The sequence below is a fragment of the Lingula anatina genome, chromosome 4, assembly GCF_051362555.1.
Source record: "Lingula anatina isolate TDL-2025a chromosome 4, LinAna3.0, whole genome shotgun sequence".
NCBI lineage: Eukaryota > Metazoa > Brachiopoda > Lingulata > Lingulida > Lingulidae > Lingula > Lingula anatina.
In genome coordinates this window covers 6778402-6801296 of record NC_141770.1, presented here as the reverse complement: position 1 = coordinate 6801296, position 22895 = coordinate 6778402, and the positions used below count along the sequence as shown (strand labels likewise).

The 22895-nt window shown below is 34.8% G+C and overlaps 2 long non-coding RNA genes across 2 annotated transcripts in view; both read left to right on the top strand.

The window, feature by feature from the left end:
• The window catches only part of LOC106173284 (uncharacterized), an 87997-nt gene that overhangs the window by 51570 nt on the left and 13532 nt on the right, over positions 1–22895 (top strand). The gene's annotated exons all lie outside the window — the stretch shown is intronic.
• LOC147762173 (uncharacterized) lies at positions 19366–22312 on the top strand. The gene is made up of 2 exons (XR_015333871.1): positions 19366–20565; positions 20937–22312. It is a non-coding gene; the product is annotated as an uncharacterized LOC147762173 (long non-coding RNA).

Genomic DNA, 22895 nt, shown 5'->3' with positions numbered 1-22895 from the left:
AGTTTTTTGTGAAAATTTAATTTTTCACATATTGGCATTTCCAAGGTGTGACTTAGAACCTCCACAGGCTTGAAGACCCATGCTAGTCACATTTTCTGAAAATCCATGACACTTATATTTTATTTTTAAAAATCGATGGTCAGTATGCTTTTAAGCATTATGTAATGTTGCATCAAAATAGAAGAAAACACAATTTTTGGTGCTGCTGCCTTGATGACCATTATGGGAAAACCGTGTTACTTATGACTGTCAAACTTTCAAAAAAGAAACACAGGACTAAAATGTAGCCTGAGTTAGAAAAGCAGTCTAATTGGCTTCTTTTTCTGGAAGTTATACATTTTAGTGTAATATTCATTATCTTTTTGGCATATTCATTGTGGGACTCGGAGCTCCCATGGACATGAAGCCAAATGGTAATCATATTTTCTACATGTCCATCCTATTTATAGTCAATAAACAAAAATTGGTGATAATTATTCTCTAATTTATTATGTAATGTTACATCAAAATTGACAACAATCTTTTTGCACTGCTACTGCAAACATTATGAAAAGAAAACTGTGCTACTTATTATAATTTTAAACTTACAAGTACGATTTTTAGGATTGGCCTTCAGCTTATGAGAAAACCAGCTCTATTGGATTATCATGTTTATTGTATTTATGCATTTTTTGTGAAATTTTCATTTTTCTCATTCTGGCACTTTCTAAGTATAAACTTGAACTCTGATGGGCCTGGAGCCTTATGCTTTTACTTTCGTCTGTTTTACCTGTTGTGCATAAGTTGATGTTGACTGTGCAGTTAAACATAATGTATTATTGCATCAGGATTGGTAGTCTCCTATTTTGGGCATTATGGTTTTGTGCTTTTCTTAAGGTGTGACTTATGGGCCTGAAGACCTTTGAGTGGGTCAGTCTGTAAATTACCCTTGGGTATCAGTAGATTAATTTCAGAGTTATAAAGTCATTTGCTTTAATAGGCCATTAAATGAGATTACGTAAAGCACACTTGTTGATATTTCCCTGTAAACTCCCAAAGGTAAAGCTCTCTGCTAGATTAATAATAAGGAAGCAGTGATAATTATGCAGGTAAATTTTGTTTAATATTGCAAATAAGTTTTATATATATATATATATATATATATATATATATATATATATATATATATATATATCAAACTGAGAGATTAAAAGTTTGAATAGCATCTTCATTGGAATTATATTTACCTCAAGCTCTGCCAAGGGGGTTATATTTTCACCCCTGTTTGTTTGTCATCCACATAACACAAAAAGTTATGGACCGATTTTGCAGAAATTTTCAGGAACTGTCGGAAGTGGGCCAAAGAGGACAATGATTAATTTTTGGTGGTGGTCCGGATCAATAATCAATCAATTATCAATAATAATCAACAATTGCTGCCTTGGCAGAGGTCTGCACTCTCAAAGTGCTTTTCTAGTTTTGTTGTTTTCCTTTATAATTTTTTCTCAAACACTTGCATTTGTGACTTTTAACTCTCTTCTGCCTGGGGCTCTGCACATTTTCTGTATTTCTACATAAGCAGTTGTATTGTTTTTTATGTCTTTAAACATTATGTAATATTATTTTATGCACTGTCATCATTTTGCAAATATTGAGACTTTCATAATGTGAATTTGAACTCTCATGGTCCTGAAACTGTAATCTTATTGAAGGGGTGGATTGAGACCATCTTCTGGGTCTTCCGGAAGACAGTCAGGTTATTAAGTTTATATTGACTGGTATCTATTTTTTTCTGTTGGAAGACATAGATACTTTGTAATACTGTCAGAAAATATCTCTGGGTCTGCTCCTGTTATTGACCATGTTACCTGTTGTGCAAGATTAAAATTCAGTGTTGACTGACAGTGCTATTATAAGCATTATTTATTATTGCATGAAAATTGACAAAATGACCTTTTTTGCATCTTTATTTTCTGTTTTTTGTCTGTACATTTGACAGCTTTGCTGCCTTGTTTACTTCTAATACTAGGATAATTTTAAAAAATCATATTTAAAAATGTCCATAAAAACTAAATGAAACAAAATACATAGAAGACTTTCTTGATTTCTTACACAGTAAATAACCATCTATTCTGAAGCCATCTCACATGAGGTGTTGCAGTTAAAGCAGCAGCTACAGAGGAAATGTAAGATCTTGAACAAAAAGTGGCAGTGCATTTCAAGTAATGGTTTAACTGAAATATTATTATTAGAAAACTGTTTGAACTCATGTCTTCAAACTTAGGAACTGAGAAATCTAGTTAGAAAATCCACTTGATTTTACATTTTTTTCAAAAATCATGCTGGTTTCTGTTTTTATTGTACCACCAGCATTAGTGCTGGCGGTACACATGGTTTCGGTCCCGTCCGGATCGTTCCGCTGGCTCTGCCGGCTCCGCCGGACGACTACCGTTACGGCTTCTCCTCCTAGACGGTAAGGGCCCCCGTACCCATCTCATGGATTTAGGTCACCTATAATGTCAACTCGTTCCACGTAAAATTTGGGCTTTGTCGGTATTGGGGTCTGGGTGTGGCATTCATTACAATGCACCCTTGTCTAAAAATGGCAAAATTAAATGCTAATTATCTACCCTACGGAAGGAGTTATGGGAAAAATTTCTATAGACGGCTTTCCAAAAGTCATATGTGTAGATTTCAAATATACCCTTAGATTTGACCTTTGACCTTTACTTCAAGGTCAAATGGGTCAAAATTTTCAAAAAAATGAAATTTTTTACGAAAAAAAATTTTTTTGCCCTGTTATTCAGACACTACACAGACTTAACCAATAATATTATTGGAAAGTGTTACCCTTCAGGTCATCTTTCATCTCCATGAATTTGGGGTCAATCGGTGCATTTTCACGGGAGTAGCGGCCATAAGATACCGAAACTGAAAACTGTCTCTAATTCAGGAACCGTTAATGCTAGAGACCCATTCTTTTTTGCATTTTGTAGAGCATGTAAAGCCCAACACTGGAAGTGGTCTCGGTTTTTTTGTATTCCATACGGTTTTCGAGTTACGCTGTATCAAAAAGTACATATTGGTGGTAAAAGCAAAATGTGCAGTATGGTAATGGATAATAAATTTTGAACTCTGGAAAAATAAAACAAGGCTTGGCAAAGCAGACAACTTGTGTTCAAAAATAACATTATTTCATCAAATTTAAACTTCTGAAACTTCAGAGCACCTCCTATTTCAAGAATTTTGACCAAAATGACATTTTCTTTATTTTAATTAATTTTTTCTGTACGAAATTTAAGGCACATTATGGTAACTCCAATATTATAACATTTAGTCCCTTATATCTCCAAAACTGGCAGAGATAGGTCCATAGTTACTATTGAAGTTGAATAGGAAGTCATATACTGGCAATCTAAATGTGACCTTAAAATTGACCTTTGACCTACTTTTCACCATGAACTGAACTTTGCAAATTTTGCTTTCCTTTTATCTCCAAACTGGCAGAGATAGGTCCATAGTTACTATTGAACTTGAATAGGAAGTCATATACTGGCAATATAAATGTGACATTAAAATTGACCTTTGACCTACTTTTCACCATAAACTGAACTTTGCAAATTTTGCTTCCCTTTTATTTCCAAAACTGGCAGAGATAGGTCCATAGTTACTATTGAACTTGAATAGGAAGTCATATACTGGCAATCTAAATGTGACCTTAAAATTGACCTTTCACCTACTTTTCACCATGAACTGAACTTTGCAAATTTTGCTTTCCTTTTATCTCCAAAACTGGCAGATATAGGTCCGTAGTTACTATTGAACTTGAATAGGAAGTCATATACTGGCAATCTAAATGTGACCTTAAAATTGACCTTTGACCTACTTTTAATCATAAACTGAACTTTGCAAATTTTGCTTCCCTTTTATCTCCAAAACTGGCAGAGATAGGTCCATAGTTACTATTGAACTTGAATAGGAAGTTATATACTGGCAATCTAAATGTGACCTTAAAATTGACCTTTGACCTACTTTTCACCATGAACTGAACTTTGCAAATTTTGCTTCCCTTTTATCTCCAAAACTGGCAGAGATAGGTCCATAGTAACTATTGAACTTGAATAAGAAGTCATATACTGGCAATCAAAATGTGACCTTAAAATTGACTTTTGACCTACTTTTTACCATGAAATGAACTTTGCAAATTTTGCTTTCCTTTTATCTCCAAAACTGGCAGAGATAGTTCCATAGTTACTATTGAACTTGATAAGAAAGTCATATACTGGCAATCTAAATGTGACCTTGAAATTGACCTTTGACCTACTTTTCACCATGAACTGAATTTTGCAAATTTACTTCCCTTTTATCTCCAAAACTGGCAGAGATAGGTCCATAGTTACTATTGAACTTGAATAGGAAGTCCTATACTGGCAATCTAAGTGTGACCTTGAAATTGACCTTTGACCTACTTTTTATCATGAAGTGAACTCTGCTAATTTGTTTCTCTTTTAACTTCAAACTTGACAGAGATAGGTCCATAGTTACTCTTGAACTTGAATAGGAAGTCATATACTGGCAATTTACTGTGACCTTGAAATTGACCCTTGACCTATCTTACAAAGAACTTAAATTTGATTGTACCATATATATTTTTTGCAATAGTTTAAAAATTCTTGTTGATTGAATTTTTACAGCTTGTCAAGCACAAAACTGGTGGCTGTGTCCCTTATTTTGTGTATGTGGGGGTCTATACGAATGCGCTTGCTCCAGCTGGTGGTACAATATTCGGAGGCGGTATCGCCTCTCTGATCCTCTAGTTTCAACATGAATGGAATACAGATAACACATTTTGAGGAAAAACTATTTGGCCTATTTTTTTTACTAATTTAGGTTTGACCTGGAAATTCCGTGTTCCTGAAGACCTTTTGCTTGTCACAATTCCTGAATATCTAGGTTACCTGCTGTGCATAATTAAAACTGGTGGTGATTATGCTGTTAAGCATTTTGTAATATTACATTAAAATTGACAAAACCCCTATTTTGGTCACTGACACTATAAAAACCTACCCTCTACCAGGGCCACAGGTTGCTTTTTCACAAGATATTCACAGATATGTCTTTAGATAATTAGATGGTCATTTGATTCTCTGGAAATGTGAAAATGTCCCTATAATATCTGCCACCCTGGTAGAGGGTAATGAAGACCATTTATATTAAGGAAAACCTTCTTACTAATTATTCTCATACTCAAAGAAAAGATTAATAGGGCTGATATACAGCTTGATTTAAAAAAAACAGCCTATCAGTAATAGAATTCTTTTATTGAAAAAATGCAGATTTTTGTGAAATTTTCATTTTTCACGTGTTGACTTTTTCAAGGATCCTCCTGACCAATCTGCCACTGTGTACAATTGTGTTTTAATTAATATTTTTCTTTACATTATTGGCCTTTTTTATTATTCATCCAAGTTGCATTATAAGGTGTACTGAACAGATTGGGATTTTAGACTCTAAATAATAATAATTTAAATTATTATTATCAATTTATTTAGTTGCACATGAAAAGAAAGAGTCAAAACTCACTCAAGTTCCATTGATTGAGTTGCATTGATTTTTTGCATCAACAGTTCACCCCTTATGTCTTTAAATATGCCATGTTGTTGTCATATTGTTCTCATCAAACAGACAATTGGCTTGGTTTTGATAATTAGCCTTTATTCATGAGATATTTATTAAATCGATAGCGGTAGATATACCCTGAGCTTTAGTAGATTCTTGGACAAATCCCCCCCCCCAGAAAATACCCCCCAGGACATTCCTCCCCCTCCCCCAAGACAATCCCCCCCCCCCCCAGGACAATTTCCCCCCAGGACAATTCTCCCCTGGACGATTTGTTCCCCCAAGAAATATATATATATATTTATATACAAATATAAAGTAAATTAGTGTTAAGTTCAAAACATTTCATCCAATTTATTAATATTTTAGCATGATAATAAAACTTCATCATTAAACAAATTACTTCATAACAAATTCCTTTTTTGTTGAGTACAAGTACAGAAAGTATTATCAAAAATCTAATCAAAGTATAACCACCTATCCTCCAGGTAAAGATGGGGAAAGCAGGTGAACAGGTAAACAGATATTTTATGAATATTTTCAGTGTGACAGGTAGTGGGTAGGTGGGTAGTAGGTAGTGGGTAGGTGGGTAGTAGGTAGTGGGTAGTGGGTAGGTAGGTAGTGGGTAGTAGGTAGGTGGGTAGTAGGTAGTGGGTAGGTGGGTAGTAGGTAGGTGGGTAGTAGGTAGTGGGTAGGTAGGTAGTGGGTAGGTGGGTAGTAGGTAGTGGGTAGGTGGGTAGCAGGTAGGTGGGTAGTGGGTAGGTGGGTAGTAGTCAAGCAATTAAAAGTGACAGATAACCAAAGGGATACCTAGATAAGCGAGAATCCCCTTCTCTCCCTAGAGATTCAAGGCTTACTTAATCAAAGGGGGAGTAAGAGGGAGCAATTAAAAGTAACAGTGAATTCATCAAAGGGTTACCTGGATGAGTGAGATCATCTGTTTACCCCAATTTTTACCTGGAAATATACTTTGATCAGAAATTTTCTGTACTTGTACTCCATGAAAATGATTTGTTTAATGAAATTAGCATTCTCTATCCTTGAGTTGCAGGCCGTAGCCAGCAATTTGAAAGGGGGGGTCTTTTTTTGAAAAAGTGGACCTTTTACCATATAATCCCCATGTACCTAGGTCAAATTTTACCCAGAGTGGACCTTTTTCCAGCAAAAAGGGGGGTTCTCTTGAACCCCCCCGAATCCCCCTGGCTACGGGCCTGAGTTGCATCATCACACTAAGAAATATTCATAAAATGAATGAAAAGATATGAACTTTATACTCTTTCCTTTATAATTTTACATAAATATATATTTCTTGGGGGGGGGGGGGGGGGGAGGGGGGGTCCAGGGGGGAACTGTCCGGGGGGAAATGGTCCTGATGTGACAAGCCGTTGGCCACTGTAAATATGAACATATAGGAGGCCATAAAATCACCATTTATCTCACTAAAGAATATCGTTAAAAGGTTTTTAATGAACGTCTCTTGGCACGTCAGTTCCTCCATCTACCGATCCGAAATAACAGAAGATCATTCTGTACAAATGTAGAATGAAGTTGTTCATATATCTGCAATAAGAAGTATTATTTACAATGTATAATACCTTATTTTTTGACTGTGTTTTTCATTTGTGTCATACTACACTGTTTTACATTTGCCGAGCAAAGAGAGACACATTTTATATTGATGAGTGTCTTCACAAAATGATTTAAAAAGGCAAGACAGCGAATGTACTTTTTAAGGAAATTGAAAGCTTTTACCAGGAATGTGTCTATTTTAACGAACTTTTATAGATGTGTTTTGAAAAAGTATTTTAATTTACACTGTAACTGTTTGGTATGGGCGTGCAACTGTAGAGGATAAAAAACAACTAGAAAAGATTGTTGAAACGGCAGGTAATGTAACTGGAACGAATCTTACTCCCATTCATTCCATTTATCTCGATGGGGTTAAAAATAAAACAGCTTCCATCATGACTGATCCAGCTCAAACCCTATTCAAATTTTTACAGTAACTCAAGGCTTTTAGTTTTTAAGGGCAGTAAGCGATTTTTATCTAGCTTTTATCCTTCAGCAGTAGCTCTTTTTAACGCTAATACGTAATTTCATTTTAGTACATTTAAAAAGTTTTATTCAATAATGGTGCTATTACAGGGCAAAAAATTCCAGATGTTATACATTTGTATTTTATTGGTTTAATAAATTATTATCTATTATCTATCTAATTTGCAAAATCTTGTTATTTCAACTTTCTTTCGAACTGGTCATTGTAAGTGACGCCACATTCTACAAAAATGATGCTACCACATTCAAAAAGGACATCCTTTTTTCAAAAAAAGTCAAAAATATTACATTGTAGTGTAATACCACGATCTAACGTTAAATAAGTACTCTCTCTCTCTCTCTCTCTCGAGCGCGCGTACGTACTCGCATTCAAAAGCAACAAAGTCACAGACAGACTACACCTATTCCCTGTGCACCTACAGTAACTATGGCAACCTTTCCTGAGCTTTGTACAGATAAATGTTAGTTTTTCTGCTGGCACAGATATTCACACGGCTTTATGTGTTACTTTAAGAAAGGGAGTCATTCTTCTGAAATTTCCCTGAATATTACCCCTTAGGAGGTTAAATGGGTCCAGCCAAGAAGGTGGCCTACTAAGAACTCGCTGGCCTAAAATAAAAAATCTCGAATAATTGTCAAAACTTGGCAAATTTTTGCAGATTAATGTAATTTCGGAGGAGATTAAAGTCCTGGAATAATGATGAAGACAAATGTTGAATTTACTTGCTTCACCTTTGTCGTGCTGACATTTTTCTTTGTAGCCTCTAATGTCAGAATACAGCTCTATATATCACACACACACACACACACACACACAGATAGAAAGAGAGAGAGAGATGCTACACTAACATTACACTGTAAATGGGCACAAAGCTTAATTTTTTTCCAGTGAAAAAGGTAATTTTTGTGTAATCTGTGTTGACGATATATTGTTTACGACTTCATTTGCCTTTCATATCGTTATTTTTCTACTGGTTATATCAATATAATAAAGATGAAGGTGAAAGTTCAGTGTCCTGATTCCACCCTCCTTTGATTTCTGAAAAAAAAACACTATTGAAATTAGAATTTTGACCAGCTGAATTATAGTTCTAAACCGTATCAAATGACACCGTTCGCACTCTGAAATAGCACAATATTTCAATGAGGGTGGAGGAGGGGGTAGACTAAGAGGCTTAGCTTCGCATCCGCGGCCTGTCAATCCTAAAACTAGTGGAAGCAAGTTCATGCTTTGTCCTTTCGAGAAACAAATGATCATCAACTTCTCACATTGCAATTTAGAATTTTACATAGAATTTATTTCACGAATTCGATGCTTTTTAAATATAATATGTTAGGACATGAGTGATGCACTTTCTGTAATGACCCAAAAGAAACTTTATTACATATTTTCTGGGATTGTACACATGGTCAAGCTATTTGGACTTATCTCATTCATAACCTACGTACACAGTACTCTGTTGAATTACAACAACAACCTTGCCTGTTTATATTTGGAATCCTGGATGACAGCCCCCTCTTAGGTATTAATCTACTACTTCTTTATATAAAGAAATATTTAACTCTATGTAGACAGAATAAAATTACACCTCTCTGGAATGCTGCAAAAAGTATTTGGAAAAGCAAAAGAAAATAGAATTCAGTCTTTATACCTACTGGGTCCTCAAAAGGCAGATGATCTAAGAAAAAATGGGAATGTGTAGAAAAAATATTTATATGAATAGGAAAGAACATTTGTCATGGCCTAGGCCTACTAAGATTCCTTTATTTAAAAAAATTCTACATGTATTTTTAATCATTTGTAAGAACTTTTTTTGCAGTTCGTGAATGGTGGAAAGTGTCTTTGTCTCTCATTGTGTTGTAATTTTCGTGAATAAAAAAAAAAAATAAATAAAAAAATTTAAAAAAAATAAAAAAAATTTCAAAAACTATTCTTTAATAGCTACAAGTAATTTTTGTTGTTTGTTCTAAATAATGCTTGTACAAATGAAGACCCGGACACAAAACACAGACTTCTTTCAGGTTGTTATACTTCAAGTGTATCATAGTTGGTGCCTAAGATAAAGCTTAGTTAGCTTGTTGCCCAATTGGCTCAATTTTTGGGGTCCACCCCTAGCCTTGTAGTAGACAAAAAATGTGACCCACTCCTGTCCCCATAGGAGCCTATTCCCCTCCCCCACCCCGCCCTTACATTTTTAGCCACGTCAGTTCTTAGCGGAGAAGAGGATGATGGGCCTTGTTCATTTCTTTACCACTTTACATATTTATAAACAAGTTCTTGATACATTGCATCAAGGACCGAGACCCCAGTCAGTCGATGGCCAACTTCAAGTGAGTGATTTTTTCGTTGCCTCCAACCCCTTCTCCTACTCGGCGATTCAGTGTTTGCACTGATGTCATATTTGCCTGCAGCTTGACAGACGAGACACTTACTTGGCATGGAACACCCCCTGACGTATTTTGCTGATAAGGTTGGGCCTAGAGGAGTGGTCAGGAACCCATTACAGAGAACGACTTCTCACTGTCCTTGTTCATCCCCTAGCTTCAGGTTAAACATACCATATCTCATAACATTGGTTTATAGTCATGTTATTCAATTGATGTTTTCATTCTTACAAAATCATTTGAATAACATGACTATAAACCAATGTTATGAGATATTGGTTTATAGTCATGTTATTCAATTGATGTTTTCATTCTCACAAAATCATTTGAATGTGGACAGAAATTTTGCTATTTTACAGAAAGAGCTTATATTGTTATTATGGTGACGATGTGGTAAGTGTGCTCGTAAATGAAATTAGCTAGAGGATTGCGTGGGCTTCATTGCGGCAGTTGCTCCTCTACCAAAATCTGGGCTTCATGAATATTTGAAGACAATGCACAAAATGATGATTTAGACTAAAACGAATGACGGGGAAAAGACAACAGTGAGCAAAAATTACTTTTAGTGTTGGTGTTTTATTGTAGAAAGTGCCCTCACCAATCTTTCATTGCTTTATTCGTTTTTTATCAACGTATTATGATGGGCCCGGGAATGTTCAAGTTGGGGCACTGATACAAGATCTGTAAAAGAAAAAAAAACTAAAGAAAATGGCATGAAGAAGGTCTAGAAAAAAAAAGGTGTCTGGCAACCCCAGTACACGGTTTGCGTTTTTCTTTGGGAACAACTCAATATTTTTCACAAGGAGGGCGCCGTCATCCATCAAGAGAAGACCGGTGAGGATGATACAGCATTATTGAACCTGTTCATCTGTTCAGTTTAACCTCTGTCTAATGTAAAAGTCATAATAAATAAAACAATCCCCATTTTATTCTGGTAAATAATCTATTTTTGAGATAGTCTGATACATGCATCAATTTTTTATATTTACTTCGTCTCTGTGTAACAGCAGCAGAAGTCTTTAAAGAAGTCCTTAAAGCATTGTGTACCATTGACTGATTTGCAGCTACCTACAGGACAGTCTACTTGTTGTGTGCCAGTAGTATTGCGGGGAGTTTGTCATTAATGAGCAGATATGAAGTACAATGGTTGGACCATCTCAAGATTCAATTCCTTATTATCTGTATAAAAAGTAACACTGTTTCGTAACGTAAACGTCTTCGCCGTAGCCCGTAGCCACTTACGATGCAAAATAAAAATTAAAAAACCCCATGGAAACTCGTTTAGGATTTCATCGCGCAGTACGCTTTTCAAATGTAATCTAGGCATGAGAATTAAATTTATGATCTAATAACGGAAATGAAATGAAAATACACTTCTCCGGTGGATATGAGTTATCACTTTTTTTGGTGTTTTTGATATGATGATTCTGCTGCATCTAAAGTATTTCGATACAAAAAAAAAAAAAAAAAAACATTTACAGATCTATGCCTTCAGTGTAGTATCGATAGACCGCCTCCTATTTTAATATTTTAAAAATCCTGTTGAAAGCAACAGCAAAGGTTTTGGAAGGATATATCAATCATCTTATTTCTTTTGTTCCTTTTTGTGTTAACTTATTTTTGCGTAGTATTCTACTAGTTTTTTTCCGAAAATTCATAATTAAATCATGCTTACATTTTTACAGGGCTATCACAAAGTACACGTAGACAGAAAAACTTATAAAATAAAAGTCATCAAGGGGTGTTTCGTCAAGTCTTACGTGTAGCCGAAATATCGAAAAGACCTTCTTCTTCCTGTACATGTAGATTACCTGTATCTACATGTAGACAAGCACATGTACACCTGTATTTAAATATGTACCATATGCTTTACATCAGCGAGTTTCCTAAACAGAGAAATTTAAGTGGTGGCAGCTGCAGACAGGTTTATAAAGTATATCTATGTATGGAATATGATATTTGTTAGTTTGATCATAGACAACGGAACAACTTGACTTTGTTTAAAAAATTACGTAGGTAAAAAATCCAAATGTTGCTTATATTAAACTTTATTTACAACAAACAGGCCTGTTTTCCGCACTTAAACAGTAAGAGAAGACTAAAAAACACATTTTGACACAATCCAAAAATGTAATTGTCTAATGTAAAATGTAATTTTGACACAAGTCAAGGCGGTTTTGAGCATGATTTACATGTGTATCACGAACATAATTAAAAAGCGCGTAGTCGGATGATTATCAATTTATACCAATGTAAGTTGTCTGAAAATTTCTCCGTGAACCACCACGACGAGTGACCAAGAAGATTTGAAACTTTGAACGTTTTTTACTTCTGAATATTTTGACTTTTATGCCTTGTTTTCGCTTAAAAAAAGAGAAAGAAAATATCCCAATAAAAGCCACTCTTGTCGAACCAGATAAATAGAAATGCAGTCAAAATTTTAATGGAAGCCTTAGATACGCATATTTTAACATGTATATCATAATTATCACCTAATATCTTAGGCGTGCGATTTTCACCCAAAAGCTGGGACGTATGCAGTGCATCTCTGAGGCGCGTTTACTATCTATTTTTCACTTGTGGAATGATTGTGTTAGTGCAGAAAATTTCTTTCACACCAGATGACAACTGAAAACTTTAATAAGATTTTTTTAAGCATCATTAATTATCATTAAGATCATCATCATTACAAATCTCTGATATGAACATCACTTCCGGCCAGTCATATATTACTTCATGGGACCTAATTTGCATATAAGAGAAAAAATTATTTTTGTCTGATTTTGGCTTGTTTCCAGTTTTTTCATTACTTTCAAAAAGTAATGTCCCCTTAGGCTCACAAATCGGGACACTTTTGAGTCATATGCACTGATTGTAAATTGTGTAATTAGAAATAAATTTTATATCACAGACGTGTATCACGTCTTCACCCCTCAGCCATAAAACTCGTCGATAGCTGCATGGGTATAAAAGTAGGTTAATTGCCTGTATAAAATTGCCATACGATTATTGATTTTTTAGTGTGGACCGTTTTAGGGGGAGTCAGAAGGGGGAAATGTATTAAGATGCCAACGAAATATTTTGGTATCATAGAGTAACTAAAAGGTAGAGTATATTACAAACTTTTAAAGAAAAGAGTAAAACCAGCTCACAACTCCCGCTTCACCATGTAAAACTTTATAGATGCCACGGTCTCTCTCTATTTCATCTGACTCTCCCTAAAATTTTTCAGACCGCGTTAACTGTTCAGCTCCCGGGAATCGCGAAGCATCCAGCGTGGTGGCAGACGCTGATGCTCTGCAGGCGACATATCGCATTCACAAGAGGGGGTAAAGGTTTTCTAGGAATTTGTTGTATTTAACTTCATCTGACGAATTATGTGATAAAGGAAAGAAACGACTTTTCTGAATTTATACTGACTAATTGCCATGAAAGATACTGTTATTTTTCTCAAATTTGGCAGAATAATAAAAAAAAAAAACGCAAAAGGACATCACCTATCTCCCCTAAGAACCCTTACATGGCATATCCGAGCTTTTGACCTGCTTCACACTCCAACCCACGCTGTTTGAGAGGTGGCTAGTATTTGTATGGTATCAGTAGAAAGGGGGCAGGATGGGGGGGGGGGGGGGGAGATTTCTAATGTGATCCATCTTGTTCAAGAAGTCTTGATATTTCTATTTTGATCATACTATAGCTTAATTTTGGGTTCTTGCACAGTATTAAACAAAGCTAGATTATTGGACGAAGTCTTTGGCTTTATACATGTTATATTTTATACAATAAAATACTTGATTTTATATGATAGACCTGAATATTGAGAGCGTTGGCAACAGGGAAGAGCAGTCTGTAAAATATTTTAAATCCTTTAGTCATTTTGAAAAATGACAACAAAGGGATTGTTCCTGCTATTTACAATATTTTTTTATGATAATACATGTAACATGGCTATGGCAATAGTACAAGTATGGTAAGACAAAGTAAGAATTTATTCAGCCAATAAAAATATTAAAATATAAATATCGGCATTTGTTATCCTTTGAGAGATAAAACTAAAATAAAACACTGGACAATAAAAAATTATGAACTAGGCCTAAAAGTTTAATTAAAATACTGTACATAGAGAGACCTACTTAAAACCGTTTACTGCCCTTAAAAGTCAGCAGTCTGCTATTGCTGGGTGAGAATTTAAAAAGAGAACTTCCTGTATGGGTGGGATCCCCATAATTCATTTTGTCGTTTTCACCATTCTGTCTTTCAAGATATCATCCAGTTGGGGGAGATCTCTCCCAATTATTTTACTGGCGGTGTTAATAACACTGAGAAGTTTTTTTCCCCATTTCTCCACTGTAACCACCAGATGCTCAAACGTTAAAATACTCTTAATATTATAATTATCTATAAAAATAAACTAAAACAGGATCCTTATTTGCAAGTGATCTAAAAAAAGTTTTTTTTTTCCTAAAGTAAGTTTACTTTTCATGTGAATTCCTATAGGAGTTTGAACTACATATATATATATATATATATATATATATATATATATATATATATATATATATATATATATATATATATATGTATGTATTTAAACATGGACATACTGGAATATGAAATCGAAAGTGAAGTTATCAGTAATTGAGTCGTATTGTAGTGCTTCATTTATTGCAATAAAAGTCCCAAATGCCTTTAAACAGAAATTGCTTTATTTTGCTTTTTCAAACTTTTTTAATTAAAAGATTCCCACTGAGTATTTTGTTAACCGTAAAAGCCACTTTTTATTTCCTAGAGATGCGTGAAATGTCAATATTCCGTGAAGCACCTCATTCCTGACTCGCAAATGTGGCTTTTTATTCTTTGCCCTTCGTGAAACTAAGCCTTATACCTGGTAATTTGTAATTTTCACAGTTTTCAACTAGCATTGTTGGTGAGATATGCATAAAGTTTTGTTTACTGAGATTTGTAAATTAATGGTTTTATTTCCCATGAACTATGATCACCCCTCCCTAATGGTATTCAATTAAGAAAATAAAAACAAAACTCATCTGATTACAAAAATTTAATATCATATTGTAAAATTAAGAGAATGACATTTTGCAGGCTTTAACTGGCTTCTACAGAGGCAATGATAGTTCTGCACTGACGACCCTGAAAAATAAAAGATGAAAATATTACAATGTAATTCAGTTAAAATGTGCATTCAGTTAGGTGTAAATAGATGTTGTCAGCAACTCTACAACCACCAGCTCCTGGCTGCTATCATATAATTACTGCTTTCATGTACAGTTTTACCAGCTGTTTGACTAAGTTTTCCTCTAAAAAACTGAAAGCTTACTTAGTTATGATACCATCAAAACAAAGAGACAAACAAAAAGAACTTCTCTATAAATGTATAATAAATCTATTCTTTTAAAAATACTGTTGACTTTTCTTCATTTCTTAATGTCTGAAGTGTTTAGAATTATTTAATTAATAATAATAATAATAATAATAATAATAGTAACCATTTATGTTCGTGCCCTCCGTCTGAAGCAAGACGTGAACAGATTCAATACCCTCCTCCACCTAGATTGGCGGCGATTCTTTGGAGCTGAAATGTATAATACTTACTAAGAGCAAGGAGTTATAACTCCTTGCTAAGAGGTAAAAGTATAAAATGTTCAATGAGTCAGTGCAACATCATATTTCATGTATGAAGCTTCAATGAAACACTTTTACCAGTATTTGGAATAAACAATTCTGCCAATATTATTTTAAACTTGCCAAAAGCACAAACCGTGTTGGCACAACATAAGGAGTGTGTGTGTGTGTGTGTGTGTGCGTGTGTGTACATGCACAATCACATTCCATCAGTGTAATAAATATTGACCCTACTATTCTATTGACCCTACTGTCTTACCTCTCTCCTTCACGTCTGCTTTCACAGTTGTTGTGTCATTGATACTGACTGAAGAAAAACAGTAAAACAAATTAAACATTTCATACCTGTGCACAACAAGCATTCAATACATTACTTAACAATGTCATAGATACATTCAAAGATTTAGATCACTGAACAGAGAATTTTAAACTCAGTTTTTGTGCATGAGTCTCCCCTCTAAAGTCCATCTGTGTGTGTCTACATTTTTAAGTGTGTTAAATGAATTCCCATTAAATTGTCCTAAGCTTATTGTCTTACCTTTTTCTTTGATGCCCTCAGCATCTGACTCAATCTTTGTATCTTTGATATTGTCTGAAGAAAAAATGATATCAAATAAAAACTTAACATTTCCTATCTGTGCATGTTCAAATAGGATTCAGTATTACAATTTATGGAAGACACATTCAAATATTTAAATGACTTAAAAAATAAATTATCTTCTTAAGTATGCTAAAGATTTTGCTGGAGCAACATGCTTGTGGTGTGTATGTGCGTGTATGTGTGTTTGTTAGTGTATGTGTGTGTGCATGCATGTTTCATAAGTATATTAAAAGTCATAACTATTTAACTGAGATTCTTGTACCTATCTCCTCAATACTTTGGGTCTTTACAGGTGTTACATTGTTCTTGTCTTTTAGTTTGGTATCAACTGAAAGAACAGAATTTAATTTTATTTTCAAGACAACATTATGTGTGTTCAACACACAGCAAAAGCCTTAATTTTTCAGAAGATGCATGCAAGTACAGTACCTTTGTGTGTGTGTGTATACGTGTCATCAATGTAATAAATAGATCCCTATTCTATTGTCCCTGCTGTCTTACCTCTCTCCTTCACGAGCTCTGTCACAGTAATTGTTGTGTCTTTGACATCAACTGAAGGAAAAAAAGGAACACAAGTTCAACATCCCATGCCCATGCACAACAAGGATTCAATACCATAGTCAAAGATGTATTCAAAGATTTAGATCACTGAACAGGGAATAAAAACACAATGTTTGTAAGGGGCGGATCTAAAGAGATTTTCTGACAGTCTTGCAAATTATGTTTGTTGATCCATCCTCCATTGTGGACTGTCTTCTGACAAAAAATTAAATCCCCATCAATGTAAAATTCTGACCATCTTCCAGAAGACCCAGAAGATGGCCTCAATTTGCCGCTGTTTGTGCCTGGGAGCCTGTTTGTGTGTGTGTAAATTTTTTAAGTGTGTTAAATGGACACCTGTTAAATTGATCTTACTGTCTTACCTCTCTCCTATCTGCCCTCAGCATCTGACATACTCTTTGTGTCTTTGATATCAGCTAAAGAAAAAATGATATTTTAATAATATTTTAATATTTAAAAATACAAACTTCACATTCTATATCTGTGCATGTTCAAAAAAGATTCAGTAGGCCCATTACACTTTGATGAAGACACATTCAAAGATTTAATTGACTTAAAAATAAATAAATTATCTTCTTAAGTATTTTAAAAAATAGACATTGCTTGAGCAACATGCTTGCAACTTGTGTATGTGCATGTGTGTTTGTTAGTGCATGTGTGTGTGCAAGTATATTAAAATTCATGATTATTTTACTAAGATTCCAGCCTTACCTAGTTCCTCAATGCTTGGGGTCTTAACAATTGCTACATTATTCTCTTCTTTAGTATCACCTGAAAGAACAGAATTGAATATTAAGGAATACCATTTATGTGAGTATGTTGGAGTATGTTGGAGACAAAAAGAAGCATGTTAGTCTGTTAATCTGATTGTATTCAGTGAGAGTTTCCATGGAGTTAGTGCACATTAGCTAGGTCTCCAAATTCATTGTCAACAGCCCCTGAGGGTCTGGACTTGCACCCTGAGAGTCAGGGTGTTGTTGTAATTATATTTCATAAATCCTTGCTAAAAGATTAAGAAATGCATCAAGTTGATTGAATAGAGCAATGGTGTGGACTTACCACTTGTGTGGACTTCAGGCTTGTACATGTAGTCCCACTCTGGAATAGGATGACACATTTATTTGTTATTCACAAGTTATGATATAGATTAAAATATAGTCCAAAATTTATTTGGCAATATTAAAGGACCATTTCATCATTTCTTCCCATAGGTTATACTTTATAGGATTGTTGGATCAAATCATAATTATTTCAATATGTTATGCATGAAAAAATTAAAAGGTTTATTCACCTTTGATTTCCATTGGTTATATGAGAGAGAATTATAAGATCAAGCACCTTTTATTTCCATGTCCAGTTCTCCCCAAGTACAGGTCACTTCCATGCTGTCTTTGGTGGTCACCTGGAGGCACCTGTTCCTAAAGGGTTCAGGCTCCCATGTCCAGCCAGACCCAGGGTGGTAAGGCTGAATGAATGAATGAATAAATGAACGAATGAACAAACAAACAAACAAACAAACACTCAAACAAACAAACAAACAAACAAACAAACAAATAAATTACTTGATGATATGTTAATGTCTAAAATGAAAAGTAAAATGTTAATATATATATATATACAATAAATGATAAATCAAATACACCAGAAGAAATGAATGAAGGTATGAATAAATAAACACTTAAACGTATTGGACTTTAAATTTTCTTTTCAATTTGAAAGGTTATCATTTTTACCTCAGATCATTAATTTTGTAAAAAAAAAAAAAAAAAAAAAAAAGTTTCATACTTACATTTTGTGGCTTAATGAATTTCCATACCATATTTGAGCCCTTGGGCAGGAGATACTCTGCCCTGAGAGATGGGACTCCCATATCAGTGAACCTTGACAGGTTCACTCCTCGCTGGGGGTCCCATCCCCCAAGGGCAGTTCCCCTGCCCACCACTTTTGCTTTCAATAAATTGTTTTTTAAAACAATTCTGACTGTGGCCATGGCTGTTAAAAATAAAAAGAAGAAATAAAATAAAACAGAAAGAAATCCTATCAATATATCTTTTTGATATTTACACTACAGACATTCAAATTGATCACTGGGATAATAACTGTTCGTCTTGGCCAAAAAATGAATTTTCCTGGGGTAGACAACAGTTTTCCCATACTTACCAATGGTTAATGAATCCATTTCTACATTCAGAGTTAGTCCCTGTTTTTTTTTTTTTGTTATAATCTCATATTACAGAGTATAGCCATATATGGAGTTCACATGGTCCACTGACAAGCTCAGATATCAGAATAATAGCTATAACTTCTGTTTTTGAGGTAAAACAGATTATATTATATTATATTATATTATATTATATTATATTATATTATATTATATATGAGTTGTTCACAATGTTTTTATTGTAAAATATAGATCTCATACAAAGAGTTAATTATTATCCCTTTAATAAATGTGACTAAAGAAAGATATCTATCTATCTTATTTTCATATTATGAGCAAATAAAATTTTTTTTTTTTTTTTTTTTTTTTTTTTTAGTAACAACAAAATAATTGCAAGAGTAGTTTTTGGCCCATATTGTATTATAAAACATATACAGTCTGATTATACAAACACACACACAACTTACGAGCACACTGTTCTTCTTTATTAATTTCAATTCCCATATCAGCTGTCATCTGCAATATGTACAATAAATAAATGAAATCATCTTAAACAAGATACAAATCATGGAGTTCTGGGGCCGTATTCTCGAAATAGTTACAAATTGTTGTAAGTTACGAAGTTTTGAGAATACGCCCCCTGTATCTTTATTTGGTAGTTTGTGATGTTTGCATTTGTACCATTATCAGAATGATCAGCAAAACGTGTGACATGATTTTTTTAAGAATAAAAATTAACCACATAAAAAATCATGAAAAAGTAAAAAGGCGCTGTGTGGGCTTACATTGAACTTGCTACAGAATTTCAGTTTTGAATAAAAAATAAAACTTACCAGCGACTGTGTAGACATTGTCTCTTTGCTTTGTTTACTAAAACAATAAACAGGAATAATTATTGTATAAAAGAATTTCATTGGACAGTTCCTGTATTGTTTCCTTAACTTTAAACCAATCAGATTGACACTTCGTTGAAGCTCTCGACCTTGAGTCTTTCTACATAACAGAATTCACAATTTATCGTAATATATATCACAGTGCCTGGACCCTGGTCATTTCTATTGCGGTTCCAGAACTCTCTCCCTCCTCGCAAGAGTTTCTTAGAAAGCAGGCGGTGAACTTGTTGTTGATACTGGCCACAGTCCTTTACAAATCCTAAGTCTCACCTCTTGCATAGCGCCATCTATACTAAACAATTTTTATATGGCGTAGACTAGGCAAAGGGTGACGCTGAAAAGTCGGAATTTTCATCAAACGTTCTGCACACTGAGTTTCACCATACATCAGGACACTTTTCTTAGATGGTTTTGTTATAGATTCTATTGACAAATTTAATCGGTGAATTCAGGAGGAGACATCTAAAGTGACGGACACATATGGTATCGACTGTGTCAGTTGTTCATTGTTCACATCACGATGCAATGCTGGTGAAGATTTTACAAAATGCTTCAGAATGTTGACGCTGCAGATTAAAAGCGCTCTTGGAGATCTAGCAAGATTGCACGCAGTCATCTACTTCAGTTTTGCCATTCCCGTTTCATCTGCAATTACCCAATGCCTTATGAAGGTGAGGCAATAAAATGAAGAACTGATGTTATTCCTGCTTACATAATTTTTAAGTGGGCCTTTTTCTTGTTTCTTTTGAGTCATCTGTCGAAATAGTATTATATGAACTTAACTATGAACAACTAAAACTTCCCATGGCGTGTCCACTTACGTGAACTAGCACTACCATCCCGAGTTTCAGAAAGCACCATAAACCCATCTCTTTAATATCAGTACTGGTACAGTGTATGCTTCAACCTTGACTTAACTTTTGAAAGTTTATTTTTTTAAATATTTCTTTGCAGTTTATTTAATGTAATAAACCCAATGAAATTTTATTACTCTAATATTCTGGATCTTGTGCCTGATCACTGACTTCTTTGTCTTTTCCAGTCCATTATCTGACTCCACACTGACTCCACACTGTACTAGGAGGCACAGGACCATACTGCCACAATGGAACACAATGACTCCAGACTACTACACTGTACTAGGAGGCACAGGACTATACTGCCACAATGGAACACAATGACTCCAGACTACTACACTGTACTAGGAGGCACAGGACTATACTGCCACAATGGAACACAATGACTCCAGACTACTACACTGTACTAGGAGGCACAGGACTATACTGCCACAATGGAACACAATGACTCCAGACTACTACACTGTACTAGGAGGCACAGGACTATACTGCCACAATGGAACACAATGACTCCAGACTACTACACTGTACTAGGAGGCACAGGACTATACTGCCACAATGGAACACAATGACTCCAGACTACTACACTGTACTAGGAGGCACAGGACTATACTGCCACAATGGAACACAATGACTCCAGACTACTACACTGTACTAGGAGGCACAGGACTATACTGCCACAATGGAACACAATGACTCAAGACTACTACACTGCACTAGGAGGCACAAGACTATACTGCCACAATGGGACACAATGATTCCAGAATACTACACTGTACTAGGAGGCACAAGACTATACTGCCACAATGGGACACAATGACTCCAGACTACTACACTGCACTAGGAGGCACAGGACTATACTGCCACAATGGAACACAATGACTCCAGACTACTACACTGTACTAGGAGGCACAGGACTATACTGCCACAATGGAACACAATGACTCCAGACTACTACACTGTACTAGGAGGCACAGGACTATACTGCCACAATGGAACACAATGACTCAAGACTACTACACTGCACTAGGAGGCACAAGACTATACTGCCACAATGGGACACAATGACTCCAGACTACTACACTGCACTAGGAGGCACAAGACTATACTGCCACAATGGGACACAATGACTCCAGACTACTACACTGCACTAGGAGGCACAAGACTATACTGCCACAATGGGACACAATGACTCCAGACTACTACACTGTACTAGGAGACACAGGACTATACTAAAATAAAAAAAAAAACACAATGACTCCAGACTTATTTTCAAGATGGTCAGATAACAATAGAGTTTCATAAATCGTCATAAGGTGATTGCATTGTCTTCTAGATTTTTGACATATTTCAGTGAGTTTTTGAATCTGTAATGCTGCTTAATTACAGCCTTTCAGCAAGTTTTTCATCTTGTTCAATGTAATACCTGATATTTGAGTAATTTTGTGTTGCTACTGATGTAAGAATTTTTAAATAAATCTCTCGGATATTTTATTGCTTTGTCAAAGAAATTGAAGGAACAGTTTTTAAGACACTTGAAAATAAAGTAGATTGTTTTAAAGATGTATTTTTTATTGTGGATCACACATGTCCTCCATATAAGTTTGTATGTGATAATGGCTGCTGTAACAACTTATCATGAAGATGTGACCAGGACAATGACTGTAAAGATAACAGTGATGAGGAAGGGTGTAGTAAGTATTGCTTAGAATGAAGATGTGACCACAACAATGACTGTAGAGCTATCAGTGATGAGGAAGGGTGTAGTAAGTATTGCTTAGAATAAAGATGTGACCAGGACAATGACTGTAGAGATAACAGTGATGAGGAAGGGTGTAGTAAGTATTGCTTAGAATGAAGATGATATCAAAGAAATGGGTTGTCAGGTAGTGCACTGGGTAATGGCCTTCATGAAGCTGTAAAGATTGCTTGTCAATTTAGCACACTCATGGATTGAGAGACAGGTAGTGGGTTCATTTTATGCAGAAAATTAAAATTTCTGTGTTAGAAAATAAGATATAAATTATGTTCCAGCTTTTAAATTACAGATATTATTCCATTTCAAAAATTGTTGCACAGCTGATTCATATACTGCTATTGAAAAAGTTGTATATAGTCACCTGTTGTAAATTCCAACATATATT